Source organism: Sapajus apella, unplaced genomic scaffold (genome assembly GCF_009761245.1).
Source record: "Sapajus apella isolate SASKATOON/1434 unplaced genomic scaffold, GSC_monkey_1.0 scaffold82, whole genome shotgun sequence".
NCBI classification, from domain to species: Eukaryota; Metazoa; Chordata; class Mammalia; order Primates; family Cebidae; genus Sapajus; species Sapajus apella.
In genome coordinates this window covers 3,180,128-3,203,706 of record NW_022437022.1, presented here as the reverse complement: position 1 = coordinate 3,203,706, position 23,579 = coordinate 3,180,128, and the positions used below count along the sequence as shown (strand labels likewise).

The 23,579-nt window shown below is 42.0% G+C and overlaps 1 long non-coding RNA gene across 1 annotated transcript; it reads right to left on the bottom strand.

The window, feature by feature from the left end:
- Positions 1–1,240: 1,240 nt before the first annotated feature.
- LOC116533395 lies at positions 1,241–18,911 on the bottom strand. The gene is made up of 3 exons (XR_004261275.1): positions 18,899–18,911; positions 12,320–12,322; positions 1,241–1,501 (listed from the first exon to the last, which is right to left on the bottom strand). It is a non-coding gene; the product is annotated as an uncharacterized LOC116533395 (long non-coding RNA).
- Between the last annotated feature and the right edge of the window lie 4,668 nt (positions 18,912–23,579).

Sequence of the window (23,579 nt, the reverse complement as noted above, 5' to 3'; positions counted from 1 at the left end):
TAATCAAACTATATTCTGCACTCACTGATGGGTAGTAATTACATTTTTGTGGGGTTGCAAGATACAACCTATGAGAACTCAGGTTAATTAATTTTTTTTCTGTTGTGTTCTCTAATAACACCAGTGTTTTAATAGCTGCAACATTTTCATGTGAGAGGTCCTTCAAGACTTGAAATTAGCAACAAGAAAATAACCTATCTTCTTTTCAACAATAATTGTGGAGCTCACGTAGAATAAAGGGACAGCCTAGGAAGGGCAGCCTGGAGATCGCAGCGGCCCTTCCCACTGTGGTCATATTCTCAGAGAGTCTGCACTGTGGCACTGATGACATTGCTAACATGCCCTCATTTAGTTCCCCTTGTTTATGGTAATCTGGAAATCTTACATGCCTCAAACCAAGCCTAATGGATTGTCAAGAAGCGGCAATAATGACATTTTATTCCATTATTATAATTTGTTTTCAGGAGGCATATTTTTAATTATTTGCATGAATAATGTCATTATGTATTCATGCCAATACAATTCTGATAATTAATTTACATGATGGAAATTTCTTAATGATTTTGATGTCAGAGTTAATAGCAACAGTTGATAGTCAATCTACGGATGTTGACATAAATTTGACTTTTAATATATTGTGGCCATCACCACCAGTGGTATAAAATTACTTTGCAGGGAAAGGAAAAAATCCAGTGGGGAAGAACTTCAATGAAAAAGAAAGCGAACCTTGCCCAGGGTTTATGGGTCCAGAACAAAATGCATATACTCAGATGTGACAAATGACTTACTTGGACACAGACCAGTGCAAATGAGCCTATCAAAAGCTTGTAGCTTCCCCGAAAAAGAGATTGCTGTGAAAATATTGTATGTACTGGAAGAAGTGCCGCTACTTGTTTTTAGTTTCATGTTTTTTTCTTAAAGTCTCTTGAAAAGTTTTTGGTGCCTTTTGTGTGCTACTTCTGTATTTTGCCTTTGATTGCTAATTTACATTTTTCTTAAAAAGTTTAATGGAAAACAATGTGACATTGTCATTTTAACTTACAGAACAAAACACATTGTGTGCCCAAGAAAATGTCTACTTTCCTCTGTTTCAGTCAGTTAAATGGCTCAGGTGTTAGAGTCTGTTATGAGAGAATAGACCCTGTTAATTAGGTAATCTTCCCCTCAAGTAACCTATACTGGGGGACGCTATATAAAAGATACTCTTTTTTTTTTTCCCTTTTATTTTGTAAAGACTTCCCAATCATGCAGGGCAGAGAACAGCTGATGTTCCCTTTCCACTTTGTTGACTGGCTTGGGAAACACGATGTGATCTGCACAGTCTCAGGGGGTGGGAGGTCGGCACAGGCTGGAGCAGTACGATTGGCAATGGCAAAAGCCTTGTGCAGCTTTCTCACTGAGGACGAGGTCGAGTGGATGAGACAAGCTGGACTGCTTACTACTGACCCACGTGTGAGAGAACGGAAGAAGCCAGGCCAAGAGGGAGCCCGCAGAAAGTTTGCTTATAAAAGATACTCTTTAGCCGGCTGTGGTGGCTCATGCCTGTAATTCAGTGCTTTGGGAGGCCAAGTCAGGCGGATCTCTTGAGTACAGGAGTTTGAGACCAGCCTAGGCAACATGGCAAAACCTCATCTTTACAAAAAGTACAAAAGGCACCCGGGTGTGGTGGTGTGCACCTGCAGTCCCAGGTACTTGGGAGGCTGAGGTGGAAGAATCCCTGGAACCTGGGAGGCACAGGTTGCAGTGAGCCAAGATTGCACAGCTGCACTCTGGCCTAGGTGACAGAGCGTGACCTTGTTTCAAAAAACAAAACAAAATTAAAAAAAGGTACTCTTCAATTTACACAGGTAAGGTAATTGTAGTTTCAGAGTGTTCATCTTAGAGTTGAGAGCTGTAAACAGCACATAGGACCCTCCCACTCAGATTCATATTCACATTCATGTTGATATGTGAGCACATATATGTGTATATGTGTTTGTATTTATATATGTACATACATGCGCACACATGTCTAGTTTTAAATCATTGGAATTTTATAGATCTTCTATTTTTCAAGTGGAGCACACTCTAAAATTCTGACTGACCAGGTCCTTGGTCCTGTCTGATGCAGCTGTTTCTAGAGGCTGACACTTCTTATATAGAATAAGGCATCTTCTTCCCTAACCCCTAGGGTAGGCTTTGCACCATGGGAAATGCTCAGGATTATGTAATTGATGAAGCCTCATTGCTTTTGATTCATTTAAAGTCACTAAAGTTTTTCTTTATGTAAAAATCAATTTTCAAATACGCAGATCCTTGAATAAGAAGAGTGTTGGGAAGTAATGAAAAATGTCAAGGTCAGTTATAATTTTAATTTTCTTTCGGCATTTGGAACCTTGTATTATGGTGCCTCAGCAGATGGAATAAGCCATCATGCAGCATTCTGTACAGGAGTTTGGCTATTTAAGGTCATCTTCAATCAAAATCAGGAGGAAGGGAAGCAGTGTACCCACAGATCACATATTTCCCTCTGCCCAAATTCGTTGGCATCCCTGCCATTGGCAACAGTAGCAGTGTTATCCAGTAGCTGGGAGCTAACTGATCGTCGCTATTTGTGGTTTGCAAAGTGGTTTTCCTAGAGCAGTAATTAGCATGAGGCAGATAGAAAGTATAGTTTATTCTGTTTCTCTCTTTGTTGGGTAAAGCCTGACTGCTTATGAAAAGCAGAAAGCACTCACTCTTACTATCTTCGCCTCTTTATGTTCTCATTTTCACTTCTAGAAAAAAACTAGAGGAAAAGGAAGAGTGGAACAAAAGTTGAAATACACAGAAAGATGAACTAATTCTGTTTAAGCTGCACCACTGAGCCAGTTATGCAAACTTGATTTTAATAAATATTTTTAAAGTACACATTTTTATTAGTTGGTTAAAAACACATCACCGCCATGGAGAATTGAAATATGATTTGGAAAGTTTCTGAGCGAAAGGTATACATTATCTGACTTATCAGAATTTGCTTGAAAAGTGTGAAATCACTTCCTATTGGCTTTGTTATAATAGAATTGCTCTTGATAATTTTAAAATATATTCCTCTGGGTGTTACGTACTATATAATTTAAGAAAAAAGTTTATAATTGATACAATAACTTTTCAACACTCTCATACCACTTTTTTACTCCTTCACATTACTGATTTCTAATTTGCTTTGAAAAATGTATTATGCTTATGAGGATAGTGTACACCTATTTACTGCTTAAAAGCTTAGAAATATGCCTTGGGTAAATCATGAATTACATATTACAAGTAACAGTGGACATTGTTACTTTGGATTTCCACACATATGCTATTTGTAATTGTTTACATATGTTAGAATCCCTTGCATTTAAATAGCTCATTATGTAAATATGTAGAAAATACTTGGATATTTATTTTCATGGAAACTTCTACTTAATCACTGAATTAAGGTGATATCTTAATGTTCACTGCTATATTTTATATTCAGTAAGTAACAGGTAAATATTAAAGCCTAAATTAAATCACATTTGACTTTTGAATGCTCCTGTTTGGAATAGATGTGATTAGTTCATTCTACTAGAGCTTAGTACTGATGGTGACAGGTTTTTGGGTAAACAGTCTTTGTTTTGCTTACTTTCTGGCTGGGATGGCTCCCATTTGCCACTGGGCAGTGGAGCCTTTGGCAGCAGAGAAGTTAATTGTTGTGACTTTATGGGCTGTGCACTGTGTTTTGTGCCATTTCAGTGTTGGGTCTAGGTTTGGTTTGGCCTCACTGACTTCCCAAAGCCAGAAGCAGTCCCAGGAAATTAAGCCCAATGCCTTGGTTTACAGATAATTTCCAATCCTGTACTTGGAAATAGGTTTATATATTGCTCATTCTTTGAGAATTGCCCATTTTGTTTTGGGTCTATTGACACGCTTGGCCCTGCCACAGAATGACATCAGCTTTGGGAAGTCCAGCCTTGACTCAGAATCAGCTGGAGCCTAGCTGGTGATCTAGGGGCCATTAGAATCCCTGTGGAGGGAGGGATAGCTCATGTGAAGGCTGCTAGACCCAGACTCAGGAAACGGGGGTTCTCGCCCACAAACTGCACAACTCACTCGGACTCTATTAACCTTGTTCTCTTATTAACAGAAAAAGAGCTCCTGAGTTAAGTTCGAAATTCTAATATTCTCTAAGTCTTTTGGCTAAACTATGTGATTATAACAAAAAATAAAAAGTAGAAACCACAGAAAGTAGTGAAAATGGAAGCTCCTATTCTAAGCCAACCCTAGAGAAGCTACATGGAAAAGACAGGCAGGAAGAGACAGTGAGGGAAAGTATCAATGTACCGGTGTCCGAGAAAGAGGGACAGTTTGCTCAGGGGAGTCATAAACATAAGTAGTTATCAGAAAAGCTAATTACATGAGTGAGATGACATATGTATAATGTCCACCTAGCAAATGCCCCTAAAATGGTGGTTGTAGTTACCCTCTGTTGTGAGAGAAGATGAGGTAAAAGTCCTATTTTAAAAATGGTAAATCTACCCCTCCTCCTCATGCTTTTTCTTTTTGTCACAGTCTGGCTTTCGGGTAGACTTACCTGTTCATAGCTGATATTTTCTATGAGACAATTTCATGCATCATTAAGCATATTTGACGTTATATTTATAATAACAAACTAACATTTAACTTTAACTCTCCTGTGTTCTTGACTCGAGTATTTCAGTTGTCCTGAAACTCAAACACAATGAACAACAATAAATTTGAGTCACACTGATGACATCTGGCACCTCATCTGGGTCCCTGGATTGATTAAGAATCAGGAGAAAGATTTCTCTGAGATCTAGCTAGAAAGTAGGCAGGGCCGGTGCCTTCAAATATAGACATGTACGGTTAGCAGTACAGGGTTATAGAGCCGGAGGGATTTTCAGCTCCAAGGAAAGACAAAATCAAAATTTATTTTTATGTCGATTCTTCAAAGACCTAGAACCAGAAATACGATTTGACCCAGTAATCCCATTACTGGGTATATTCCAAAGGAATATAAATTATTCTATTGTAAAGATACACGCATGTGTATGTTCACTGCTGTACTGTTCACAATAGCAAAGACATGGAATCAACCCAAATGCCCATTAATAATAGACTGAATAAAAAAATGTGGTACATATACACCATGGAATACTATGCAGTCATAAAAAGGAATGAGATTATGTTCCCTGCAGGAACACCGGTGAAGTTGGAAGTCATTATCCTTGGCAAACTAAGACAGTAACAGAAAAACAAACACTGTGGTCGGGCATGGTGGCTCACGTCTACAATCCAGCACTTTGGGAGGTCAAGGCAGGTGGATTCACCTGAGGTCAGGAGTTCGAGACCAGCCTGGCCAACATGGTAAAACCTTGTCTCTACTAAAAAATACAAAAATCAGCTGGGCACAGTGGTAGGCACCTCTAATCCCAGCTATGCGGGAGGCTAAGGCAGGAGAATTGCTTGAACCAGGAGGTGGAGATTGCAGTGAGCAGAGATTGCGCCACTGCACTCCAGCCTGGGCAAAAGAGCAAGACTCCCTCTCAAAAAAAAAAAAAAAAAAAAAAAGAAAAGAAAAGAAAAACCAAACACACGTTCCCACTTATTAGTGGGAACTGAACAATGAGAACATATGGACACAGGGAGGAATAAAACACACACTGGGGCCTGTCGGAGGGGAGGGGAAGTGAGAGCATTGGGATAAATATCCAGTGCATGCAGGGCTTACCTAGGTGAGCCTCGGTGTTGGGGTGATAGGTGCAGCAAACTACCCTAGTACATGTTTACCTAATGTAACAAACCTGCACGTCCTGCACATGTATCCCAGAACTTAAAATTTTAAAAAAGAAAACTAATTTTTTTTTTTTTGAGATGGAGTCTCAGTCTGTTGTCCAGGCTGGAATGCAGTGGTGCGATCTTGACTCACTGTAACCTCCGCCGCCTGGTTCAAGCAATTCTCCTGCTTCAGCTTCCTGAGTAGCTAGGGTTACAGGCATGTATCAACACGCCCAGCTTGTTTTTGTATTATTAGTAGAGACAGGGTTTCACCATGTTGGCTAGGCTGGTCTCGAACTCCTGAACTTGTGATCCACTGACCTTGGCCTCCCAAAGTGCTGGGATTACAGGCATGAGCCACCACACCTGGCCCCAAAATTAATTTTTAATTGGAGTTTTGATTACTTTCAAAAGCCAGCCACATCTCCAACCCTGCCCAAGTTAGCTGTGAAAGGATAGCAGAGGCCATGAGGCACAAGAAAAGTACTAGCATGCTTCCCCACCATCTCCACGTTCTTCAGTTAAACAAACAGCTAAATTTTCAAGTGCCAGGAATCCTTTGGGGAATAACAGAATCATTTTCACTGGGCGGAAGTCTCAAACCATCTTGATTTCCTTTCCTTTCTCTTGGTCACTCACTGGGTCTCTTCTTGATGTGCCACCAAGCTTCTCAGAGCACTGCCTGCATCTTCATTTTACGCCCGCTTTTGCCGTAACCCCTTGCTCTTTGGCATTCACTATCACCATTTCCCTGAGCCTCTCTCAGGATACTCACAAATTCCTATTTGCCATATTATGTCTTTTCTCCAGACCTCACTTTCTTCTATGACTCGATCGCATCTGACATCTGGAATCACTCCGTCCTGAAATCTCTCTTTACACTTAGTGTCTTGACACCACGCAATCCTGCCTCTCAGTTTCTCTGGTTAAATCCTATGCTCCTTTGCTGGCTCTTTATCCTCCACACACCTCTGAAATGTAGGTGCGCGGAGAATGAAATCCCCTGCGTTTCTTGTTTTCTTACTCCGTTACTTATTTTCTTGGTGATCTCCACCAGTTCCTACAGCTTCGACCCTCTCAACTCTGTACGGACAACTCCTCTGTCTCTCTAGTGTTGCTCTTTCTGCAAAACTTCAAATTCTTATTTTTTTAAATTGTACTTCAAGTTTTGGGGTACATGTGCAGAACATGCAGGTTTGTTACGTAGGTATACATGTGCCATGGTGGTTGGCTACATCCATCAACCCATCATCTACATTAGGTATTTCTCCAAATGCTATCTCTCCCTTAGCCCCCACCCCCTGACAGTCCTTGGTGTGTGATGTTCCCCTCCCCGTGTCCATGTGTTCACATTGTTCAACTAACTCCCACTTACGAGCGAGAACATGTGGTGTTTAGTTTTCTGTTCTTGTGTTAGTTTGCTGAGAATGATGGTTTCCAGCTTCATCCATGTCCCTGCAAAGGACATGAATGCATCCATTTTTATGGCTGCATAGTATTCCATGGTGTATATGTGCCACATTTTCTTTATCCAGTCTATCATTGATGGGCATTTGGGTTGGTTCCAAGTCTTTGCTATTGTGAACAGAGCTGTAATAAACATAAATGTGCATGTGTCTTTATAATAGAACAATTTATAATTCTTTGAGTATATATCCAGTAATGAGATTGCTGGGACAAATGGTATTTATAGTTCTAGATCCTTGAGGAATTGCTACACTGTCTTCCACAATGGTTGAACTAATTAAACTCCCACTGACAATGTAAAAGCATTCCTATTTCTCCACATACTCTCCAGCATCTGTTGTCTCCTAACTTTTTAATAATTGCCATGCTAACTGGCGCGAGATGATATCTCAATGTGATTTTGATTTGCATTTCTCTAATGACCAGTGATGATGAGGTTTTTTTTTTTTTTTTTCATGTGTTTGTTGGCTACATAAATGTCTTCTTTTGGGAAGTATCTGTTCATACCGTTTGCCCACTTTTTGATGGGGTTGTTTTTTTTCTGTAAATTTGTTTAAGTTCTTTGTAGATTCTGGATATTAGCCCTTTGTCAGATGGGTAGATTGCAAAAATTTTCTCCAATTCTGTAGGTTACCTGTTCACTCTGATGAGTTTCTTTTGCTGTGCAGAAGTTCTTTAGTTTAATTAGATTCCATTTGTCAATCTTGGCTTCTGTTGCCATTGCTTTTGGTGATTTAGTCATGAAGTCTTTGCCTATGCCTGTGTCCTAAATGGTATTGCCTAGATTTTCTTCTGGAGTTTTTATGGTTTTGGGTCTTAAGTTTAAGTCTTTAATCAATCTTGAGTTAATTTTTGTATAAGGTGTAAGGAAGGGATCCAGTTTCAGCTTTCTGCATATGGTTAGCCAGTTTTCCCAACACCATTTATTAAATAGGGAATCCTTTCCCCATTGCTTGTTTTTGTCAAGTTTGTCAAAGATCAGATGGCTGTAGGTGTGTCTTGTTATTTCTGAGCCCTCTATCCTGTTCCATTGGTCTGTACCTCTGTTTTGGTACCAGTACCATGCTCTTTTGGTTACTGTAGCCTTGCAGTATAGCTTGAAGTCAGGTAGTGTGATGCCTCCAGCTTGCTTTGTTTGTTTTGCTTAGAATTGTCTTGACTCTGCAGACTCTTTTTTAGTTCCACATGAAATTTAAGGTGTTTTTTTCTAATTCTGTGAAGAAAGTCAATGGTAGCTTGATGGGGAGAACATGGAATCTATAAATTACTTTGGGCAGTATGGCCATTTTCACAATATTGATTCTTCCTAACCATGAGCATGGATTGTTTCTCCATCTGTTTGTGTCCTCTCTTATTTCCTTGAGCAGTGGTTTGTAGTTCTCCTTGAAGAGGTCCTTCACATCCCTTATTAGTTGTATTCCTAGGTATTTAATTATTTTTGTAGCAGTTGTGAATGGGAGTTCACTCATGATTTGGCTCTTTGTTTTTCTCTTATTGGTGGATAGGAATGCTTGTGATTTTTGCACATTGATTTTGTATCCTGAGACTTTGCTGAAGTTGCTTATCATCTTAAGGAGATTTTAGGCTGAGACGGTGGGGTGTTCTAAAGATACGATCATGTTGCCTGCAAATAGAGACAGTTTGACTTCCTCTTTACCTATTTGAATACCCTTTATTTCTTTCTCTTGCTTGATTGCCCTGGCCAGAACTTCCAATGCTCTGTTGAATAGGAGTGGTGAGAGAGGGCATCCTTGTCTTCTGCTGGTTTTCAAAGGGAATGCTTCCAGTTTTTGCCCATTCAGTATGATATTGGCTGTAGGTTTGTCATAAATAGCTCTTATTATTTTGAGATACATTCCATCAATACCTAGTTTATTGAGATTTTTAGCATGAAGCGTTATTGTATTTTGTTGAAGGACTTTTCTGCATCTATTGAGATAATCATGTGGTTTTTGTCTTTGGTTCTGTTTATGTGATGGATTACATTTATTGATTTGCGTATGTTGAACCAGCCTTGCATCCCCGGGATGAAGCCGACTTGATCGGGATAGATCAGCTTCTTGCTGTGCTGTTGGATTCGGTTTGCCAGTATTTAATTGAGGATTTTCGTATCAATGTTCATCAGGGATATTGGCCTGAAATTTTCTTTTTTAGTTGTGTCTCTGCCAGGTTTTGGTATCTGGATGATGTTGGCTTCATACAATGAGTTAGGGAGGATTCCCTCTTTTTCTGTTGTTTGGAATAGTTTCAGAAGGAATGGTACCAGCTCCTCTTTGTACCTCTGGTAGAATTTGGCTGTGAAACTGGTCCTGGACTTTTTTGGTTGTTAGGGTATTAATTGGTGCCTCAATTTCAGACCTCGTTATTGATCTGTTCAGGAATTAGACTTCTTCCTGGTTTAGTCTTGGGAGGGTATAAGTGTCCAGGAATTTTGTCTATTTCTTGTAGATTTTCTTTTTTATTTGTGTAGAGGTGTTTAAGTGTTCTCTGATGGTAGTTTGTATTTCTATGGGATCGGCGGTGATATTGCCTTTATCATTTTTTATTGTGTCTATTTGATTCTTCTCTCTTTCATTCTCTATTTGTCTGGCTAGTGGTCTATCTATTTTGTTGATCTTTTCAAAAAAACTACCTCCTGGAGAACCCATATTTTAAGCTTCCTACAAGGCAATGATGTATTGCTATCATATCAATTGCTAACATGTGTGTGGAAATGACAATTGGAGGAAAGGTTTGATGGATATTCCAGCAGAAGTGTATTTAGAATTTTGAAGGTGACTGGATGTGAAGATTCAGGAGAAGTACAGTCCGAGATAACCTAATGTGTTCAGGTTGTCTGGGGACAACCTTCTGAGACCTTGCCTTGGGGCCTCCTCCCCTCTGTTTTCTTGTCTTTTTTTTTTTTTTTTCCCAGACAGGGTCTGGTTCTGCCACCCAGGCAGGAATGCAGTGGTATGACAGTTCATTACAACCTCTCCCTCCTAGCTCAAGCAGTTTTCCTACCTCACCTACCCAAGTAGCTGGGATTACAGGTAGACGCACCACCAAACCCAGCTAATTTTTGTATTTTTGTAGAGATGGGATTTTGCCATGTTTCCCAGGCTTGTCTTGAACTCCTGGGCTCAAGAGATCCACTCCTGTTGGCCTCCCAACGTGCTGGGATTATAGGTATGAGCCACAATGCCTGGCTTCACCTCTGGTTTTCTAAGACCTGGGTCTTAGAAGGTCTTATTGACTTCCTGGTTTCAGCCTCTATGCAGATGGCTCACAACGCTCTCTTTAGACACCACTCTTACCACGCTCTAGGTCCATAGAAACGGCTGCCTCCTGGATGCCTCATGCCCGTATATTCCTGGCGCTTTAAATTCAATACATTTAAAACAAACTCATAATCTTCGTCTCCAAATTTTGTTTCATCTCAATGTTTATGATTGCGGCCTCCTGCTAATCATAATGGCCCATGTTTGAAGGTTGAAATTCATCTCTTTTTACACTGTCATCTAATCCTACTCAGTGTGTGAAACCATTGTTGGCAGTTTTGGACTTGAGCTCTGTAAGACTCCTCACAGCTGTTTCGTCTTCCACATTTCCATGCCCACTTCCTGACTTGAGCTGCTGATGGTGGGGTGACCATGGCTTGGACTGTTCACTCTTTCTTCCCACTCCCATGGGGGCGGTGGGCAGCCCTACTCATGAACACTGGGTGTGACCAAGTGACTTCTTAGCCAGTGGGACGGTGTCAGGTCTGACTCAAAGAGACTTGAAATGTGCTCACCCACTTGGGCTTGTGCCCCCTCCAGGAGAATTCCACACCAGGGCTAACCCACTGATCCTAGGAGGGCAATGTAAGCCACGTGGAAGCCTGGATCAGGTGACCCCCAGCCAACCTGCAGATCTGAAGGTGATGGTTGCTGGGTGCTGGAATGCTGTGGCTGTTTGCTCCCCAGCATTACTGTGGTTCTGATGGTCCATGCTTGTAATTCTGTCTTCCCTCTCTCTCAATTCCAACACTTTCTTCACAATTGGTAGACTACTATTCTCTTTAAAAAAAATTTTTTTTAGATGGAATCTCGCTCTGTTGCCCAGGCTGGAGTGCAATGGAGCTATCTTGGGTTCAAATGATTCTCCCGCCTCAGCCTCCAGAGTCGCTGGGATTGCTGATCTTTGTATTTTTTGTAGAGATGGAATTTCACCATGTTGGCAGGCTGGTCTTAAACTTCTGACTTTAGGTGATATGCCTACCTTGGCCTCCCAAGGTGCTGGAATTACAGGTGTGAGCCACTGCGCCCAGCCTAGACCACTATTCTTAAAGCACCTTTGTTGTCATAGCCTTCTGCTGCCCAACAGCTGTCAGGGGCTGTCTTTTACTGGGTTAGTTCCCTCCACCACTCCTCAGTGAGGACCCTGCCCCAAAAGCCCCTCCTCCATTTCAAGGTGCACTCACTCCCTCTTCCTGCCTGCATGCTGCAGTCAAACCAGCACCTTGGCACTCAGAATGCACTCGCCTTTTGCTCCCTTGTCTGTCTTCTTGTTTCAGAGCCTGAATAGTCTGGCCTGTACTGTTTATCAATTTTAAAACCCTGAATATCTTTCAGGATAAATCCTTGATGCTGCCTCTCCATGAATTCTATACCATCATTTCAACACCAGGCAAATTGTGAACTCTTTCTTTTTTCAACATCAGTAGTACTTTTTTTTTTTTTTTTAATTATACTCACTTTTTTTTTTTTTTGAGATGGGGTCTTGCTCTGTCACCCAGGCTGGAGTGCAGTGCCATGATCTCAGCTCACTGCAACCTCCGCCTCTGAGGTTCAAGCAGTTCTCCTGTCTCAGTCTCCTGAGTAGCTGGGATTACAGGTGCCTGCCATCATGCCTGGCTAATTTTGTATTTTTAGTAGAGACAGGGTTTCTCCGTGTTGGCCAGGCTGGTCTCAAACTCCTGACCTCAGGTGATCCACCTGCCTTGGTCTCCCAAAGTGCTGGGATCACAGGTGTGAGCCACTGTGCCTGGCCTGTGCTCACTTTTTTGGGGTATACTTGTCTTCCTGTTTCTTCATCAGTCCTCCATCACCCTCTCCCCGAACACTCTTGTATGCTGGATTGTCGTCTTTCTTTCTTTTTTGTTTTTAGGCAGGACAGGGTCTTCTAATTTTTTCTTTTCTGTGTTTGAAAATCAGGGCATTATGAAGTAAAATATAGCTTTTATTTAAATTGAGTTGAAGAAAAAAAGATTGTATTTGCCCCATTATCTGAAACATCACCTACCGTAATGCAATGAAATATTGAATTGTTTTATGTTATAGGGAAGGCACACTGTATACTGTGAGTAATTCTGTGTCTAGGGTACTTTGCTTTGGGAGGAATGAACAGCTCTATATAGTCACAGGTCTGTTTGAAGTTCTAGGGATCCTCAGAGTTGGGGGTGAGAATGCTCGGCCTGGTGGGGCTGAGAAAGACAAGACTTCGTCTGTGCTGCCGTGGCTTTGGGGCCTAAGCTATCAAGGCTGCTCTAGACCAACGCACACCCCAGAGATTATTGGAGCAGCCGTTCCTATAAACTTAGAAACGATCTCAGATCAAATTAGAGTCCTAAGAAAATTGTGCCCATTCATTTGAATAATCATTGTTCATTCAGTTTAGAAGTAATGGTACATGGTAATTTTAGTCCAGATATTCTGAGACACCAGACATGCCATGAACACTCCACTCAAATGAGGTATTTTAACCTGGATTATGTCACACCTTACCGCATTCCTTGGGACCTCTAAGAGGGAAAGTTTCACCCAGAACTAGAGGTCATGAGTGCATAAGGAGAGCCCCCACTAAAGGTGGTGGGTAGTTAAAATAACCAAGTTTCACTCGCAAATCCCTGCAGTATCTAATCCATAGAAACCATTCTTTCTGTTTTCCATGAATTGGGAAATATTAGCTATGTGCTCTGGGCGAAAGGCATTTGGGCTGTTAGCAACGTCTGGGAAACTTTTTCTGCATTAGTTGTGTCAGTAAGTCAGTAGCTTTTTCCTTACCAATGACCCACCAAGCATATTATCAGATGTATGACTTAGCTACAGGGGGACTTAAAATATCCGCCATGCCTTAGGGAATTGTCTGAATCTTAGAAAATTGGAGCAAATGATCCACTTTCTATGAGAGGATGTGGAGGTCTTGTTGGCACTATTAATATAAACCCTTGCCTGTACGAGAGGTGTCCCCTGGCCCCAGCATCCCCTCCCTCTGCTCGCTGCAGGGACAGGGTACCATCCTGACCTGGAGCCACGTTTCTTCCCTGAAGCTTCATTACACGCGACACCTGATTCTGATACAGATGCTCTGAAACCAAGGAGGGCTCACCAAATCACGGTGGCATGCTCTTATACGCTATGGAAAAAGACAGGTTTATAAATGAATAGTTTCATAACTGTTCACTGAGTATTCAGTGCATTATGTCAGTTTTGATTATTGTGCAAAAAAAAAAAAAAATGCCTGCTTCTATTTTGTAGATTCACCAGCCATGCTCCATAGCGGAAAACCGTCAAGTGGTTGGATATGTGTATTTCTATATAGAAATGTTTGGCATGGCTTATTAAATTGTGTCTTTTCTGTAATATGCAGTGACTTTAAGTGACTTTCCATTTTATATATATATATATATATATACACATATACACACACACACAAACACAAATACACACACATGTAGAGGCACACATACATGTACACACAAGAATGCATAAATCTGTAACTTTACATTTTTATTATTATTTAGAAATAGGAAATGAAGTCTCAGTCGTTGAAATTATAATGGCAAGCACACAAAAGACGCAGCTGCTGGCACAGAATTCAATGAACAGATAGCAATCAGCCTTGGGTGACTGTGTGAGGTGGAAATATACAGTCATGCTAATAAGCAATATCTTAAAGCCACCACGTTTATCAGCCCGCAGCCAGACGTGGGCACAAGTGTGGGCAGACAGCTTTGCTCTAGGATGTTTAATAAAAACCAGCTCTCTCCGTTTAAGGATTTATGTTTAATCATTCAGCAACATTTTAAACATCCCGGCTGGCAAGCTTTTCAAATGGAACTGATTTCGGCAGAAAATACAAGGAGTTATTTTGCTCTACCTGGTTGAGGAGGGTAGGAGGGGCAGAAATAAGGACAAGTTTAGGGATGTTTTTCCTTGTCATTTCCTGACCTTTGCACTGCTTCGGTGTGCATCTGCTGGGTGAATCATAGCTTTATCTCAGGAAACATACAGAAGGCATTCATTAATACAGAACAGCCAGATGACCAACTCTCTGCAAAATAACACTTTCCTCAGGACGGGCTTTGCATTGCTTATAGCTATATTTTCCTAAGCTGGAATTTTAAAGATGAACATGGGGTGTTTCAAAATTGGGGTCTGCTTTTTTATTTTTTATATATTATGTGGATATATTTCTGTACTAGTTCGAAGAAATTCCTTAAGTGCCTTTGAAGATGTTTTTTAGTGAGTACCAGCAAAGAGCAAAGAAAGGTCACTATACAATGGGGAGCAGTATTGCTTTCCAGAAGGAGAATGTGAATCTGTCGAAAGAACGCAAGCCTTCATATTAGACCAAAAGGAAAATTGTCTTATATTGAAATAAATCAAAAGCCATGTTTATGGCTGCCAAGATGAAAATCCTCATCACACAGAATGGTTCAAGAACAGCGTCTGTTGGCATCTAGGTCATGCGATTTGCCTGGAGGTGTTATGTTGTGTTTGCTGCAAGCAGATGCCTGGGGGAATTGCCTGCTTAGCAGATGGCTTTGGAGGGAGAGTAGCTTCTGCATTTGCTTCCTTGAATCAGTCAAACCTTCTGTAAAGCTTAGTTCTTCAAAGCACAGAAAGAAGGGAGGGAAGAAAAGGTAAGGATAAAAAATATTGCCTCACTGTACGTATAGCTAAGGGAAGTTGAATAGATTATACTTCAAGTGTGTTTTTCAAGTAGCTAGGTCTTTGGGAATATTTCTCCTTTCAGGTTCAAGTTTTATTTTTTCAAGGTAAGAAAAACATCAAACAAATACTAAAACTGAGGCTACTATAGACTCCAGATGTGTAATGAGCAATTGGAATTTTAAGTATGAATGTGCGGATAGAGAAATGGTGCTGTTGGTTTAAGACTGAAGAATCTGTTGTTTGCAGCCTTGGCTGACCGGAGCCAAGTTGGAGTCAAGATTCTGCTACCTGCCTCGTGCTGTTCAGTGGCCGCTTCCTCACTCTAAGGCCTAACTTGTGGTCTTGAGAGACTTTCTTGTCTACAAAGTAACCTCAACATTATCTCTGAAAAAGAATCCTCTCTGAAGGAAGTGGGACATGTCCCTAGGGATGCCATCAAGGCAGAGGCAACATTTGATCCCAACTTCTGTGGTTTTTCTTTTGTCAAGTAAATACGGGTGTGTGAGTCCAGGATTCACCTTACTGATGTCTAGAAAGATCAATCATTGCCAAAGTTGGAGACAATGGTTTGTGCTTTATCCAAAGTTTTTACAGTCTCTTAAACCTGCTATTTATGATTCAATGCAAAGTAACTTGGGCATTAGGGGAGAGCCCACTGAAGACTCAGCTGGTAAACTGGGTGCTTGCTTGAGATGAGTAGTTGCACATTTTCTAGAAAATGGGCAAGGGTTCCTACAGACCTTTTTGATTTTTTGGAAAGTTCCTAAGTTTTAGCTATATCATGGGGTGTGTATTTCCTATGAGTCTTGTTGCAACACAGCATCTACAAAACTCCTGTGAGGCTTGAAAGAAATAACAACTCACGTGGGCTTCTAAGTACTGACAAACGGTGGGTTAGGCTGTAGGAAACGCGTAACACAGAACAAGTAGGCGAATGACCATCCTTACTAAAGAGCCAGGCTTCATTTCAGGGGAAATAATGTTTTCAAATTTAATTTTGCACATAGTTGTGCAATCCTAATGTTAAAAAATCATTATCAAAGGCTTCTCTTGGTTGTGATAGGAAATTTTTAGCATTATTTTATGTGTCTTTCTGTGTGCTTGGCTTGCACTGCTTATACACCATTCTAAATAGATCAGTTCTAGGAGAATTAATTACAGTTTAAGACACACACCCACCCCACCCCACACATGCACACACCACACACACACACACACACACACACACACCCCACACATACACAAGCACACACACCCCCCAATGAGAAATATTGTAGTTGATCAAATAAATAATTTATGTACCCAAGTTTTCTACACTAGGAGTGGTACCAAGAGATTTTGAAATGTAAAAGAATATGGTTAAGATGACATCAGTATCAGTTTTTTGAGGATGAACTACAGTTACTTATTTAAAAATGCTTGGATAGATATTAGGATTTGTAGGAAATACAGGGAAATAAAAGAGATGTGGTTCTGAACTCAAGGAATCTATAATCATCTAGCTGAGGTCATAGAATGATCATCCATGATACGGCCTCAAGCATTTTGAGACAATGTGTCATTAAGCAGTGAATTGTGTGTACAGGGCTCTCAGATCTGCCACCACTTAGAACAAGCATCCTGAGAATGGTAGGGTGTGGCCAGGCCAAGTGGGCAGTGTGGATATTAGGGGTTCATCATACTCACTCATCCATGGGGACATTATATCATGGATTTGTGCAAATTTTACTTGGCTCTTTTACAAAAATACAACGGTCCTCTTTCTTAGACCATCAGGTTTGCAAATGAGGTGTTTAATTTGACCTAAATTTGCTTCCTTCTAAATTTCAAGGGGTGTCTCTTAATTTTGTTATGTTTGAATAGAGATTGTTGGATGAATGAATGGCTCACCCCACTCATATATTTCAGGATTTTTTAGATTTCTGATATCTACTCATGCTCTTAATGAGTGTAGCTGGAATAACAGCATTGCACAGGGAACCTACTGAGGAAGTGTCTAAGGTGGGACTTTGTGCAGCAAGACTTCCAGCTGGGCTTTGTCTGTGGGGTTCTCTCTTGCCTAAGCTCTGGGGTTGGCATGGAGAAGAAAGGAGGATGCTGTAAACTTGAGCTGAGGATGTGGAGCTTTATAAAGGTGAGGCAGTTGGGCATCAAGAAGGAAACGGGAGTTTCTGGAGGCATGAGCAGAGAAGGAATGCTCTCAGTGCTGGGACTTGGAGACATCCATGGAGCTGCAGAGACACAAAGGAAAATTGTTGATATAACCCTCGTAAAAGGTAGTGAGTGCCTATAATTGAGACAATGGAATTGTGGGAAGGAAACGTGGAGCTAAATGCAATAAAAGTCATGAACAGAAACTTGACAGAGCTTGGTAACTGATTTCAGGGGTGAGGGAGCAGAGGGTTCTGGAACAGGGAAGCCGTAGTGTCCTGTGCCACAGAGAAGTGGAAGAGGGTGGAGCTGAGCAAGCGAGGCAGCATTTGGTCATTCCAAGGTTGGTAGTGAATTTTGAGACAGTCATTTCAGTAAAGGGTTGAAAAGGAAGCAAACCGGTGGTGAGAACGTGGGGGCAGGTTTTTCTGCTACTTTTCAAAGAAGTTGGAAAAAGAAAAGGGACATGGGACATGTAGGATCCAAAAAATCTCCTTCCCTACCGTGTGCTGTTCAGTGGCCGCCTCCACACTCTAAGGCCTAACTTGTGGTCTTGAGAGACTTTCCTGTCTACAAAGTAACCTCAACATTATCTCTGAAAAACAATCCTCTCTGAAGGAAGTGAGGCATGTCCCTAGGGAGACTGTCAATGCAGAGCCAACATTTGATCCCAACTTCTGTGGTTTTTCTTCTGTCAAGTAAATACGGGTGTGTGAGTCCAGGATTCACTTCACTGATGTCTAGAAGGATCACTTGTTGCGGAATCTGGAGACAGTGGTTTGTGCTTAACTGTAAAGATCTTCTCCTTAGTGCATGATGCTGCTGCTTCCCTGTTCTGGATTCCTCTGCTCCATAATCCCCTAAATCGAGTCAACAACTTCTTTCAAGTTTATGTTCATCAGGGGAATTAAGTGGATTTGTGGCCAGAGAGGAACGTGGCATCGGGAGGGAAAATACTGAGGAAGAAAGAGCACAAGCCATCAATGGAGTGAGATCTCGGGAACAATGGTTGGGTCTGGGATTTAAGCTGTGGCCAGGAGGAAAAGTGCTTGTTCCTTAAAGCCTACCCTTGCTGGACTGATAAGCAGGCGGGTTTGTCAGTTTCCTCTTGAGCCTTCTCTTTCCTGTTTGGTGAACTTAGGGATAATAATGCCTACTGGCAAAATCATAGGTGAAGTGAAATACAAGAGCATATGCACTGGGCTTAGCACAGCGTCCGAATAGCAGGCACATAGTGAGTGATGAGAAGCAGGATGAAGACAGTAATGGTGACAATCTTGTAAGAGGCCTAGGAGAGCGTGTAGGACACTGAGTGTCCTCAAAGCCATGCATGGATCCCTCGGAACCAGACAGTGGGGACCCTGGGAGGCGAGGGGAGCAGCTCAGGCAGGGTGTTATCCTGCGTCACGCTCGCCATCCTTTTACACGGAGAGTTAACACCGAGTTTTAGCACCCTGCATTCTGGCCTCCTTTCAAGGATCAAGGGCTGGAGTTTGTGGAGTCAGGGCCTGGACCTTGAGGAGAAAACGTGTCCACCGCTGAGGGTGAGTCCTGCACCCTGATGTGTGGTGTTCATGAACGGAAGAAGAGCTGGGAACCACAAGTATGGTCTGAACAAATTTCAAATTTAAATGGACTGGGCTGAGAGAAGAAGTGGACGACAAAGAAACTGCGATGTGGAGGACCCTAGGGAAATAAGGACAGAGTCATCCTATTATAGGTCACCTGGGGCTTGATCCAGAGGAGAGGTGGGGACTGTTCCAGGTTCTGCATCAGACACCCCCTCCCCCACTGCCGCTATCACTGCCCAGCTTTCACCACCTGTGGCTGGCATCAGCACTGGGAATGCTGAGACTTGCATCGGGGTGAAAGGTTTGCAGAATGACTCTTGCTTCAGGACCAGTAACATACAAAAGAAAGAAAAGAAAGAAAGAAAAAGAGAAAGAGAGAGGAAGGGGAGAGAAGGGAGAAAAGGAAGAAAGAAAAAAAGAAAGGAAAGGAAGGAGAAAGGAAGGAAGGGAATGAAGAGAAAGAAAAATAAAAGACAAGAGAAAAGAAAAGAAGAGGGAGGGAGGAAGGAGGGGACCAATTAGTAGAGAAACATTTCACAGGCGCTTGGGCCATGTGTGGTCATTCCTGCAGACTCCTGCTATCATTGGGAATGGGGGCTTTCCTTGGTCCCCAACAGGCGTGTGTGAGGAAAGTGATCTGCAGCCTGGCTGGCTGCCCTCCATGGGTGCCCACTCTGCATGTCTGAAAACACAGCGGCCCTCGTCCTCTGAGGCGGTAATGTGCAAGGTGCCTTGTAGATTGCCGTATTTTCCTAAAATGCTGAAACTTTTCCTGGGAGAAAATTCCCATGTCTATCATGTGTCATCAAAGTCAGATGCTTACTAAGGAAAGTTAGTCCATTTCTAATAGAGAAACCTTTGCTTGGGTCAAACTATACATTCTACCAACCATGCTCCTTTTCCTTTCTCTGTTCCTTTGAACATGCATGTCATGCTTGGGAAATTTCCTCTTCATATTTCTGCTAAAAACATTCAAAATACTTTAATTTCATGGTGGAGAAAGTGTTTTTCAGAAATATTCTTTTCCCCTTCCTACCTCTAAGAGTAAAAGCCAGGGTTAATTTACACCCTCCTCTCAGATGAATATTTACTTCTTTGCATTTTTGGCAGGAGGTGCAAATGTCAGTCTCCCTCTGACTATTATGTAGTTTCCAATCAGGAACAAGGTAGCAAAAAAAACTGTTGCAGGAACACAGGGTTTCCTCTAAGAAATGATGAGCATCGGTACAAAAATGCCACAGCTCTTGGAGTTGGAAGGTGGCCTTCTGAAGAACCATCTTGCCTGGTTCTGGCCCGAGGCATGCCGGGTAATTTCCACCACTGGCTAAGTTCATAGCCATCTTTCCAATCTGGCTCAGAAACTGTGTCTTACGCCACCCTTTTCAGATTCCCCCAGCAGTTCTGTTCGCCCTCTCCTGTGGCCTCACAGCTCCTTCTTATATCTCTGAAAGCATTTATCCTGTGGAATTGGCTGCCAGCTTCTCTGTCTCCATGAGGACAAGGGTTGACATTTATCAATGTGTTCCTCGTCCCTACTATAAAGAGTTAATCTGGCACAGTCATATATTAGTATAGTAAACATGTTTTATGCTTATATACTGCTGGTGGGAATGTAAATTAGTTCCACCTCTATGGAAAACAGTATGGGGATTTCTTAAAGAACCAAAAATAGAATTACAGTTCAACCAGAAATCCCACTACTGGATATCTACCCAAGAGAAAATAAAACATTATATTTAAAGAGTCACCTGCATTTGTATGTTTATTGCAGCTCTGTTTATAATAGTAAAGTCATCAAACCAACCTAAGTGTCCACCAATGATGGCCTACAAGACAATGTGATGTACACACCACGGAATACTATGCAACCATAAAAAAGAATGAAATCATGGCCTTTGCAGCCACATGGTTGGAGCTGGAGGCCATTATCCTAAGTGAACAAACTCAGAAGCAGATCAAATATTCCATGTTCTCACCTGTAAGAGGCAGTTAAACAATGGATACACATGGTCATAAGCATGGAGATATAGACACTGGGAGCTCCAAAAGTAGGGGAGGGTGGGAGAGGAGTGAGTGTTGAAACTTACCTGTTGAGTACAGTGTTCAGTGTTTGAATGATGGGTTACACTAGAAGCCCAATCCTCCTTATTTCATGAGCAATTCCCATGTAACAAGCACAGGTACTCCCTGAATCGAAAATAAACAGTTTAAAAAAGAAAGAAATTATCTGACCTACTCTGTTTGACTGTAGGCAGTAAGACTCAAATTCCAGAGAGGGTCCTGCCTGCTGCATACCCAGAAGGAAGGAATGCTGCTCAGAGAGGCCAAGAAGAATCCAGACAGACAGGCCTTGCTGAGCCCCCACTCAGCCTACCAGCATTAGACCACAGCCTTTTTGTCCAAACTGACCTCCACACAGCTGCCCACGCTGTGTTGAACCTAAGCATAAATATTTGCAGCTTCTCCTGTGTCTTTGGTTCTGGATTCTGAGGGTTCCTTTGCCACATCAAACTATGATGAAATACATCTGTATGCCTTTTCCCCTAAAGGAAGAAAAATAAAATCATGTTTTAGTTCTGACTTTATTGCCAGATTACACAATTGAATTCTAGAAGTTTAAAACTCCTGTCTTTAGCTAGTAAGTGGTGAAGTTAGATGTGTGTGCTCAGCAGTAATGCATTTATCCTAAACCAGATATTTTTCATTTTCATTCAGATGTCTTTTAATTGGCCTATTAGAAATTCCTAGAATTATTATTTCATATTGCCTTCAAAATCTTCACTAAACATTGGCTAATCAGAGAATTAATGAGTAGATATTTACTGCCATCAAGCCAAGGTCCAGCCAAGAAGTTTGCAGTTACAGCGCCCCAATTTCTGGTGGGCACCTGCGTCCTCATCGTCATGATCTGGGTACAGCCCTCAGCCTTATCCCATGATGGTTGAGGGTTGCGGGCCGTACCTGGCTTATAAGTCCAGGTAGGGGGTAAACATTCTGTTGCTGCCTAAAGTGTAGAAACTTACAGCAGCCAACAGCCCTCCTTTGGTTCTGCCATATACCCAGGCCAGAGGCTGTAGACCCCAGAGTGGGGATTGGTCTTGGGAGATTTGTACAAACACCAGTAGGGTCTCCTGACTCAGAGCTTCTGGGGATGCAGAGATACCCAGAACATCTGCAGTATCTGGAGACAAAGTCCAAAACATCCTGCTCACACTGACCCACTAAAACTAGCCGCAAGTAGCCCACTCTTAGATATGGGTTCCAAATCGGAACATTTTAGTGGAAAGTTTAATGGAAACTTTAGGTGATGGTGTCATCCATTGTGCTTGAAGTCTCAAGGCTAGTTTCATTTCCTATACATTCTACTTTCTGTAGAGTCCTTTAAAATGGCCCACCTTGCCCCAGTGGACTTTTTTTTTTTTATCATTCCTGGGCCCAAGCATAGTGGAGAGGGCAGGGTTGGTGGCACCCATGCAGTCCATCACCACCCAATCTTATTCTTGGTTTCTTTGACAGTCAGGGCTTCTACAGTTCCTCAGGAATGATGGAGAATAGTTCTATCTCAACCTAAACCTCCTCCTTTACTGGACACTCTCAATGTTGAGAATCATACTCAATTTGCAGTATCCTCCTGGGTTCACAGCAAATGCCAGAGTATGCTCTTTCTCCAACTTTCACCAAGTCTGAACATCCGACCCTTTGGCCATGCATTCAGTCATAAACTCACCCTTACCTAAAATAGCCTGACATTGAGTCTTCCCCACCTGCACTTCCTGGCTGGCCTCCTGGTGACTCAACACCACATATCTGTCATTGGCCATCCATCTCAGCCACTGATGTCCTCCTTGAATTGCAAGTGTCTAGAGGGCAGGGGCTGGATCCCTGCAGTGCCTTCTGTGCAGTTCTCAGACCTGCCGTCATTACTCTGGTAACTAACCTGACCTCTGGTTAGGGCTGCCTGTCTTTCTCATGCATATGAAAATGCATGCGAAGCGCAGCCAGCAGGGGCTGCAGACCTACAAGTGGCCTTTCTTCCCAGATGGTTCACCTGTCTTCTCAGCACCTAGCATTTCGTTATGTCGACTCCACTGTGTTTCAGATGGGTTTAAGGCATTGTCTTGGAACGTGAATCGCAACAATAATGGGTGAGAACAAGCCTTCATAGCTTTTGCAGAGCGGAGTGACTAGTTTATGACAAGCATTTTTGTAATTGTGTATTTTCATCTTTCAGTTCAATAATCACTTTTCTCTCTTTTTTTAAAAAAGCCTCATGAGTTTCCAAATCGTAGGATCTGCAACCATTTTTCTGTGCAAAGGGATCTGTGAAGCGCTTAAGCATGGTCTTCTTTAAGCCTCGACATGACCCTTTGATACAGGTAGTGGGTTCTGTTACATCTAGTATAAAGATGAGAAGCTGAGAATAAGAGAGATTAGTGTTCTTTCCTGAGGTCACAGAGAGCAAGTGGAGGGAAACAGGACTCTTCCTGCTGCATCTTTTGGCCCATTACCTCCCGTGCTGTCCAGGTGAGAGTCAGCACTCCACAGTGGAGGGACATTTGAATGGAGGTGGCAAGAGTACCCTGCAGAGGTCAGAAAAGCTGAAAACCGTCTCATTCAGAAGTGTCAGGACTTGATGGAGTCAGTGAGATGGTACAAATGCTCAATCACCTTTAGGAGGAACAATGGGCTG